Below are 11,049 nucleotides of genomic sequence, written 5' to 3'. Positions count from 1 at the left end.
TCATAATTAATGTACATTTTGAGGATTTTGAGCATCAAAATTTATTTTTATTTACCTTCATTTTGAATTTGTATCTAGCATAATCCAAATTCTAAGAATAAACATCTTATCAAGTATATTAGACGCTTACAATCTCTTTGTCTAGAGAAATGAGAAAAAATAACTTCTTGATAATAATATAACTTAATTTATAATTGAAATAAACTTCATTGTAAGTATAATATTTCAATAGCTCTTTAATATTTTATTCAATATGTCTCCAACTTCATGAACAACTATTGTGTGAAACTTTATATCTATTTGTACCAAAATACATAAAAATAAAAAAATATACTAAAAAAGAATGCAAATATACAAAATCTTTATTTTAGTCATTTTGAAAAAAAAAAACAAAAATAAAAAACATGGATAAGGTAGTGATAGATATAGAATCTGAGTAACGAGATAGTGGAATTTATCTCTGAAAGATGAAACTATAACAACTATTGTTTAATAAAAATAAAACAACACAATTAAAAACAAAAATAACTACAACATATGAAAAAAAATCGAATAATTACCTCGAGAAACATAAGAATTTCTTGTAATTTTTGACACTTTTGTGTTTTTCGATTTTAGTTGTCCATGCATCTTCTATTTCTATCGGATTTCTTCAATTGGAGATATCAGTTTGAAATAAAAGACAAATAAAAAAGAAAACATGGATAAGGTAGCGAGAGGTATAGAATCTGGGTAACGACAGAAATGGATCTGAAAGATGAAACTATAACAACTATTGTTTAATAAAAATAAAACAACAACACAGTTGAGAACAAAATAACTACAACATATGAAATAAAAATCAAATAATTACCTTCAGAAATATAATACTATCTATCATGGCCAATGAATATAATGATGGAATACTATCTATCATGCTTTATATAGAAGTTTATTTGTGACTTTTCCTTTGCTTTGTGTCTTTTTATTTGTGACTTTTCCTTTGCTTCGTGTCTTTTTATCTTCGTGTAACTTTTACTTTCTTTTATTATTTTCATTAATGGGATAATAATAGTTTAATATATTATAAATATAAATCTGTTATTTTTAATTAATTAAATCTTTTTAATTTTGATTTTTTACTACATTGACAACTCATCAAAAAAGCCTCTAAAACACTTCTCCTAATTTCTCTTTGCTTCCGCTATTATATATAGTATAGATATAGATTTCATATGTTGTAGTTATTTTGTTCTCAACTGTATTGTTGTTTTATTTTTATTAAACAATACATTCAGAAATATAATACTATCTATCATGGCCAATGAATATAATGGTGGAATACTATCTATCATGCTTTATATAGAAGTTTATTTGTGACTTTTTCTTTACTTTGTGTCTTTTTATTTGTGACTTTTCCTTTACTTTGTGTAACTTTTACTTTCTTTTATTATTTTCATTAATGGGATAATAATAGTTTAATATATTATAAATATAAATCTCTTATTTTTAATTAATTAAATCTTTTTAATTTTGATTTTTTATTATATTAACAATTCATCAAAAAAGCCTCTAAAACACTTCTCCTAATTTCTCTCTGCTTCCGTTATTATATATACTAGTCGAAAACCTGTGCGATGCACGGGGTATGAACTTTTATATAATTTAGATAAATAAATAAATTGACATATTTACTTTTAAATAATTTTATATCATGTTATGAAAAAAATTTATATTATGTATATTTGAAATTAATATATATTTTTTAATGATAATTTAAATTAAATTAATTTTAAAAATAATTGACTACTTTTTTTTATAGAATTTTAACTAAAGATGAATGATTTATTTATTTTTACAAAATTCAATGATTTGTACTTTTTAGGAATTTTAATACATTTTCATATTCCAAATATTCTGTGAAACAATAATAATAAAATAGCAGATTAATTAAGAAATATATTAGAATATAATAAAAAACCAAAAATTGAATTAAACTATAATTAAAATTAAATATTATATTTACGATACAAAAGAATTACAATATAGGCTAAACAAAAATTGAATTAAACTACAATTAAAATTAAATATTATATGTACGATACAAAACAATTACAATCTATGTTAAAATGGAAGCAACATCAATATATTATTTTATAAACTATTACAATCAATACTTTTCTAATGTTGCTGTTGGCCCAAAATAAAATAAATTTTATTTTTATGTATATAGAAAGTTTATGTTTAATTTAGGGTATAGTTTCTATTTTTGTCTAGAAAATAATGAAAAAATACACTTGTAAACTAACAGCCAACCGATGAGAAAGTCCGGCACTACGCAGGGCGTGTCTTCCAATACGCGGGGCGTAGATCAAGCAACCAGAGAAGGTCTGCTTCAGAGGCGCCACGCGTAAAACTTGGCAACAAGGCGTTTCGAGATCAGAAGCTCCAATACGCGGGGCGTCCATTCTCATACGTAGGACATACTTCCTTACGCGGGATGTAATGCCTAGTACGCCACGCGTATGCACCATCAACAAAACGCTCCAACTCTAGAAGCTGCACTACGCGGGGCGTAGTCGGACATACGCGGGACGTAAACTCTTTCTCGGCAGCAGTTGGAAGCAGTCAATGGAAGTTAATGGTAGTTAGTGGAAGTTGAGGTAGTGGGGTGATGTGGCATGGAGGTGGTTGAGTTAGTTGGTGAATAATTACCAAAATGCCACTGAATAATTACCAAAGTTCCACTCCAAAATACTATAAATAGACCCCCTCCCCTTCATTAAAAATCACACTCAACACACAACAAAACCCCTCTTTCAAGCTCCAATGCTTAATCCTTAGTTTTGTTCTTTAGTTCTTAAGTTCTTTCGTTCTTAGTTCTTCAAGTTCTTCCTTTCGTTCATCATTTTTCGTAGCTTCAGTCCCTCCTTTAGCTTCCTTTAGCTTCAATTCAAGTTCCAAAAGCCTCTTTTCAACTTTCTCGACTCAAATTAGTGTTTCTAAGTCGTTACTCTGCTCAAGTTTTCAATTAGAATTTCCTTTCTAAAATAATTTTCCAGATTCGTCCATCCTTTTTCAAAGCCCAATTCTGTCCATTTAACATTATTTTTTGCCTTCGATCCCTTCGACAAAGTTGTTCCTAACGTCCTGAATTTCGATCTAGCCTTTTGATTCACTCAATTCCGTGTCCAGAAACTCCGTTTACAAGCCGATCTTTCCAGCCCAAATTCTTTTAGACATTCTGTTTCCAGAATTTTCCAGATCCGTCCAGTTATTTTCAAAGCCAGATTCCGTCCGTTTAGAATCCGTTTTAGCCTTCGATCCCTTATAGAAAGTTGTCCCTGACTTCCCAAAGTTAAATTTAGCCTATTTACTCGTCCAATTCCGTGTTCTTAAGCATCCAAACGAGCCTCCCGAAGTTGAGGGTTAAATCTGCCCCATTTGCCTACCAACGTTTTGCCATTGCCAAGATCATATACCGTACGGGCCCGACCGTTTGCAGCTCTCCAGGGACCTCGCACCGACACCAAAATTCAACATCAATCCGAGATAGCTATTGTGGCTCCGAGTTTGTTGTTGAATTCCAATTTATTTTAATTGCATTTCAATTCCTTGTATTTGATTTGTTCTTCCAGTTCAATTGAATTAGCTATATGTTTAGTATAGAAGTTCTTCAATTGTAATTCATTTTCAATTTCATGCTTACCTCAAACACATGTATTCAAACCTTGATTTACATCAATAAAATACCGATTTTTCACCAAATCTCGTGTTAATTTCGCACCTTCAATTTCTTTATTTTTCCGTCTTCAATTTACACGCTTAGCTTAAATAAAAACAATTTATCTCGCAAAGTTTCTATAACGGCGCGAGAGACCCAAACGGGACTTTTTCAATCCTTGCGTCCCTCGCCAATCGCTTCGATTTAGAATTCATGTTTTCGGCGCATAATTTCACAAACGTAACCGTTTTTCATAATTGAGGAATAATTCCTCTGGCACGCCCGCACCCTAACCACACGTGACAAGGTTGAAATTAGCATATTTCGAAAATATCGCTAACAATTTTTGGCACGCCCAGTGTGACCGTTTTGTTTTTTTAGGCTACCAAAAATTGCATATAGAACCTAAAACTTTCTTTTTTACACAATTTATTATTTTTTGGACCTCGTATTGCACTTTTCTCGCCCCACTTTACCATACCAAAATTTATTAGCTAACGCTAACAATTTTTGGCACGCCCAGTGGGACCTTTGTTTTTTTTTTAGCTTAGCCAAAATTTTTAAAAGCCTGTTTCTTTTCGTACCACGTATATATTTTTATTCAGTTCTTAAACCAATTGTTTTTCATGCTATGTTATTATTCCATTAATAAGTATTCATTTATTTTCTTGTCCTTTCTTGTTTAAACTCGATCATTAACTTAATTTCATCATTTTCACCCATAAATACTCACGGAGAATGCCTCCAAGGAAGAACACCGGGAAGGATCCAATTCCATCTGATCCAGAAGAAAGTCAGAATCAGACCCGAGCTCAGAACAATGAGCCCAGCATGCCTGAAGGCTTTGTAGCCGAGACCGTGAGCAATAGCGGAAGTGCAAACCAACAACCACCTCAAGGCCCACCCATATTCGACATGACACCACTATTAGCGAGTATGGAGAAGCAAATCAGCCAATTCCTACATGGATTTTCACAAACCATGAAAGAGAATCATGGGGTTATATGCAACGCAATGCAAGCTATCAATGAGACCCTGTTCAAAACTAGCAATGAGGCGGTAAACAATTCCAACAAGGTTCCGGCTCTCGAGGAGAGGATTGTCGATTTAACCGGAGAAATCGACAAAATCCCGGAAAAATGTGCCGAGCTGTTCTCACAAAAGTCAACATCTCAAGGACCAGCGGACAATGGAAAGGGAACACCGATCTCAGGTGCCGGCGAAAGGTACATCCCGCCACCAGCCCGAGAAGAGAGTCTCAGGTTCAATGAGCGCGGCGATAGGATCAGCCCTGAACCCGTTCAGGTCCCACCACCTCAACAGCATTTTAGGTCTCATATCGGGCCTAGTAACCATGCCGAATACTATGAGGAAAACCATACTCGTAATATGGGGGGCAATGGGAGAGGAACCAGCTTTCACCCACAACGGACGATGCACACACGCATGGAGCCCGCCAACAACTTGGGAGAGGTCCAACGCATAAGAAACATCGTCCAAGAGATTTATGGGCCAGCTGTAAGAGAGGTGTACCGACCCGAGTTCCAAAAACCGTATCCACGGCAGTACGATCAACTATATCCCTTACCTCACAACTTTAGAGTCCCTGATTTCACATTGTTTTCAGGAGAGGAAGGGCAATCCACCATAGAGCATGTGGCACGCTTCACCTTTCAATGCAGTGGTTTGAGCATGGCTATGAACTTCGACATGTTGCGTTTACGCTTATTCCCAGGATCATTAACAGGACCAGCGTTCTCTTGGTACACCACTTTGCCATCTGGGTCCATTCATGGATGGGAACAAATGGAAAGGCTTTTCCATAACCAATTATATCGAACGGAGCCCGAGGTCTGTGTGGTAGAACTTTCCCATGTAGTGCAGCGACATGGGGAACCGGTCGAAAATTTCATTAATAGATTTAAGAAGATGCGACATCGATGTCGAATCAACATTCCCGAAGTCGAATTTGTAAAAATTGCTCAACGAGGCTTGGAATTCGAAAACCGAAAGAAATTCCAAGGGATCGACTTCCATGATTATTATGAGTTGGTAGCTAAAGTATCTGAGTACGAAGAGTTGATGAAGGAGGATCATTGGCGAAAAAAGAGCACTGTGGGGAGCTATCAAGAAAATATGCAAACACATGAGGTAGCTATTGCCGATTTAGCAAACACCGGATCTCGGATGTGCCCCAGTTTGTTAAAGAACCCTAAGACACCAGACGTAGTCAAAAGGAGTCCAACCGCTCAGTACACTTTCGACGTCTCAAAGACGGAAGAAATCTTCGATTATTTGTTGAAGGAAAAGTTCATCACACTACCACCTAGACATGTGATTCCAGCTAAAGAAGAAATACGTGGACGAGACTATTGCAAGTATCACGACAACTGGAGCCATAATACTCAAACTTGTTTTAGTTTTAGAAATGCCGTGCAGGATAGGATAAACCGCGGGATACTCCAATTCCCGGAAAAGAAGGAAAGCATGTTGATCGATGATATGATCCATTCCCGGTGGCCAACATGATCAATGCCACTTCACTAGTGTGGGGGGCAAGGGAAAAAAGTGTTCCAACCCAAGGACCCGGCGAGTTTGGGTACCAAAGGCCATATCGTCAACATTTAAGTCGGAGGAGAGTTCGAAGGGCTCAAAGAAGAAAGATACGCAGCAACGGCTACCACGTTTTGTGAAGCCTCCAAAGACGTTACCCATCGACCAGTGGCAGATAATCAACCATAAGAAGTTCCCAAGACCTCTCTCAAAAAATGCGAAAAGAAAATTAAGAAAATAAGAGGCAAAGAAAAGAAATAGTCAAAGGGAATCATCCAACATTAACTCTAATGATGCGAAAGAAAAAGGGAAAAGCCAAGAAAAGAGCATCCAAATCCGTGTGGGGGATTTCATCATACAGACACATTGTGCGACCACCTCTTTGATCTTACCTCCAAATTTTAGAAGTGAAGGCACTAAGAAGGAAGCCTCTAAGCGCGAGCACAAAGAGCAAGAAGATCTAGCGCCGAAGGCGTCCGTCGAAGACGCCATGAGGAGGGTTTACTTTGACAAGCCCACTCCAAGGATGACTCGCCACAATAAACCTTTATACGTTAAGGCTCATATAGATGCCAAAACAATATCCAGAGTGCTCATCGACAATGGATCAGCTGTTAACATCATGCCAATGAAGACGGTCTTGGCCCTAGGCAAATCGGAGGAAACATCAGTTTCAGCCTTTACGGGAGAAATCACGAAGACATACGGTGTCCTACCTTTGGAGCTCACCATTGGCTCTCACACCACCATGGTTGCTTTCTTCGTAGTAAATTCAACTGCAAGCTATCAAGCGCTTTTAGAAAGGGATTGGATTCACTCCAACTCATGCATCCCATCATCTTTGCACCAACTCCTTCTATTTTGGAAAGGAGAGGACGTGGAAGTTGTCCGGGCAAACGAGAAACCATTCAAAACCTACTCAAACGGAGTCGAAGCCTCTAGGAGATTGATGCAATTGGTATAACAAAAATAAAACAGATTTTTCACCAAAAAAAAAGGTTCAAAAAATCCTAAATACATTCTTTTGTGTACAAATTTTCAATTCTAGTCAATTTATACACAAAAGAGGGGGGCAATTGTTGGCCCAAAATAAAATAAATTTTATTTTTATGTATATAGAAAGTTTATGTTTAATTTAGGGTATAGTTTCTATTTTTGTCTAGAAAATAATGAAAAAATACACTTGTAAACTAACCGCCAACCGATGAGAAAGTCCGGCACTACGCAGGGCGTGTCTTCCAATACGCGGGGCGTAGATCAAGCAACCAGAGAAGGTCTGCTTCAGAGGCTCCAATACGCGGGACGTAACCTCAGAGACTCCACACGTAAAACTTGGCAACAAGGCGTTTCGAGATCAGAAGCTCCAATACGCGGGGCGTCCATTCTCATACGCAGGACATACTTCCTTACGCGGGACGTAATGCCTAGTACGCCACGCGTATGCACCATCAACAAAATGCGCCAACTCTAGAAGCTGCACTACGCGGGACGTAGTCGGACATACACGGGGCGTAAACTCTCTCTCGGCAGCAGTTGGAAGCAGTCAATGGAAGTTAATGGTAGTTAGTGGAAGTTGAGGTAGTGGGGTGATGTGGCATGGAGGTGGTTGAGTTAGTTGATGAATAATTACCAAAATGCCACTGAATAATTACCAAAGTGCCACTCCAAAATACTATAAATAGACCCCCTCCCCTTCATTAAAAATCACACTCAACACACAACAAAACCCCTCTCTCAAGCTCCAATGCTTAATCCTTAGTTTTGTTCTTTAGTTCTTAAGTTCTTTCGTTCTTAGTTCTTCAAGTTCTTCCTTTCGTTCATCATTTTTCGTAGCTTCAGTCCCTCCTTTAGCTTCCTTTAGCTTCAATTCAAGTTCCAAAAGCCTCTTTTCAACTTTCTCGACTCAAATTAGTGTTTCTAAGTCGTTACTCTGCTCAAGTTTTCAATTAGAATTTCCTTTCTAAAATAATTTTCCAGATTCGTCCATCCTTTTTCAAAGCCCAATTCTGTCCATTTAACGTTATTTTTTGCCTTCGATCCCTTTGACAAACTTGTTCCTAACGTCCTGAATTTCGATCTAGCCTTTTGATTCACTCAATTCCGTGTCCAGAAACTCCGTTTATAAGCCGATCTTTCCAGGCCAAATTCTTTTAGACATTCTGTTTCCAGAATTTTCCAGATCCGTCCAGTTATTTTCAAAGCCAGATTCCGTCCGTTTAGAATCCGTTTTAGCCTTCGATCCCTTATAGAAAGTTGTCCTGACTTCCCGAAGTTAAATTTAGCCTATTTACTCGTCCAATTCCGTGTTCTTAAGCATCCAAACGAGCCTCCGGAAGTTGAGGGTTAAATCTGCCCCATTTGCCTACCAACGTTTTGCCATTGCCAAGATCATATACCGTACGGGCCCGACCGTTTGCAGCTCTCCAGGGACCTCGCACCGACACCAAAATTCAACATCAATCCGAGATAGCTATTGTGGCTCCGAGTTTGTTGTTGAATTCCAATTTATTTTAATTGCATTTCAATTCCTTGTATTTGATTTGTTCTTCCAGTTCAATTGAATTAGCTATATGTTTAGTATAGAAGTTCTTCAATTGTAATTCATTTTCAATTTCATGCTTACCTCAAACACATGTATTCAAACCTTGATTTACATCAATAAAATACCGATTTTTCACCAAATCTCGTGTTAATTTCGCACCTTCAATTTCTTTATTTTTCCGTCTTCAATTTACACGCTTAGCTTAAATAAAAACAATTTATCTCGCAAAGTTTCTATAACGGCACGAGAGACCCAAGATGGACTTTTTCAATCCTTGCGTCCCTCGCCAATCGCTTCGATTTAGAATTCATGTTTTCGGCGCACAATTTCACAAACGTAACCGTTTTTCATAATTGAGGAATAATTCCTCTGGCACGCCCGTACCCTAACCACACGTGACAAGGTTGAAATTAGCATATTTCGAAAATATCGCTAACAGTTGCATATGAAGAAACTTTATCAATTCAATATGTTACATATAAAAAAAATAAAATTCGTAAGAATTAGTCACAAATTCATCTTGATGATAATTATTTTGGTTGATGGAATTTCATGATCACCAAGTATTCGAATTCAATTATTCATTCTGCTACAATAACCCAATATATCTAATTGAATCAGTTTAAGATGATGATTTCTCCTATTTTCATTTCGTAATATCTCATCAAGACATTCGATCAATTTGTTCTTTATTCTTTCACTATATATAATATCAGTCATACTCGCAGATATCACTTATTTGACTTCATTAATATTTTCTAATAATTATATATTCTTGAATTTTGTAAGTAAGAAAAACAAACAAAATAATTGAAAAAAAAATGAAGGGACGAAAAAGATAATTAGGAGAGAACCATCTTCCTCTCGGTTTTTTTTTTTTGAAAATAAGAGAGAATGTCGAGACATAAGCGTATAAAGAGGATAGTGAAAATATTTTTTGCCCATTAATTAAACATTTTATTTTTTTCTTAATGAAGTATTAAGTTCATAAATTAATTTTAGTTAAATAGAATTAAATCGCAATTGTAACCACTCAGTACAAAAAAAAAACGTTTTATAATTAATATGTGAAATTAATTATATTAATTAGAATCATTACGCTCAACATTTGAGAATTTGAAGAGATTCAAATAATAATATTTTCTTAATTAATATTTTTCAATAATTTGTCCTATGATCATATTTCATTTTCATCTGTTAAAAACTCTTGAAATACTAACAATTTTGTACGAACCATAATATAATAGTTAAAAATTATATAAGCCAATGTTGCAAAAGCAATTATCTCAATATCCATAATTAATGTACATTTTTAGGATTTTGAGCATCAAAATTTATTTTTATTTACCTTGATTTTGAATTCGTATCTAGCATAATCCACATTCTTCAAGAATAAACATCTTATCAAACGTATTAGACGCTTACAATCTCCTTGTCTAGAAAATTGGGAAAAAATAACTTCTTGATAATAATAATAATAATAATAATATAACATAATTTATATTGAAATAAACTTCATTGTAAGTATAATATTCCAATATCTCTTTAATATTTTATTTAATATGTCTCAAACTTCAATGAACAACTATCGTGTGAAACTTTATATCTATTTGTACCAAAATGAATAAAAATAAAAAATACAATCCATATCAATTAGCTAAACTCAAACTAAAAAAATGAGTGGATTTCAACATGTTCCGAATTAGAAAATTAATCTAACTTCAATTAAAACTAAAAATTGAGTTCATAAAAAGCCGAAAATCTAAATTTTAGTTAGAGTTAACAATCAAAACGATAACACCTAGGAACATATACTAAAAAAGAATGCAAATATACAAAATCTTTATTTTAGTCATTTTGAAAAATAAATAAATAAAAAAGAAAACATGGATAAGGTAGCGAGAGGTATGGAATCTGGATAACGACAGAAATGGAATTTCATCTCTGAAAGATGAAACTATAACAATAATTGTTTAATAAAAATAAAACAACAGCACAATTGAGAAAGCCAAAACTTGAGTTCATATAAAGCCGAAAATCTAAATTTTAGTTAAGAGTTAGCAATCGAAACGATAACACCTAGCAACATATACTAAAAAAGAATACAAATTTACAAAATCTTTATTTTAGTCATTTAAAAAAAAGACAAATAAAAAAGAAAACATGGATAAGGTAGCGAGAGGTATGGAACCTGGGTAACGACAGAAATGGAATCTCTGAAAAATGAAACTATAACAACTATTGTTTAATA

The sequence above is a fragment of the Euphorbia lathyris genome, chromosome 6 (assembly GCF_963576675.1).
Source record: "Euphorbia lathyris chromosome 6, ddEupLath1.1, whole genome shotgun sequence".
NCBI lineage: Eukaryota > Viridiplantae > Streptophyta > Magnoliopsida > Malpighiales > Euphorbiaceae > Euphorbia > Euphorbia lathyris.
The sequence above is the reverse complement of the archived record's forward strand: the minus strand, read 5'-3'. Positions refer to the sequence as shown.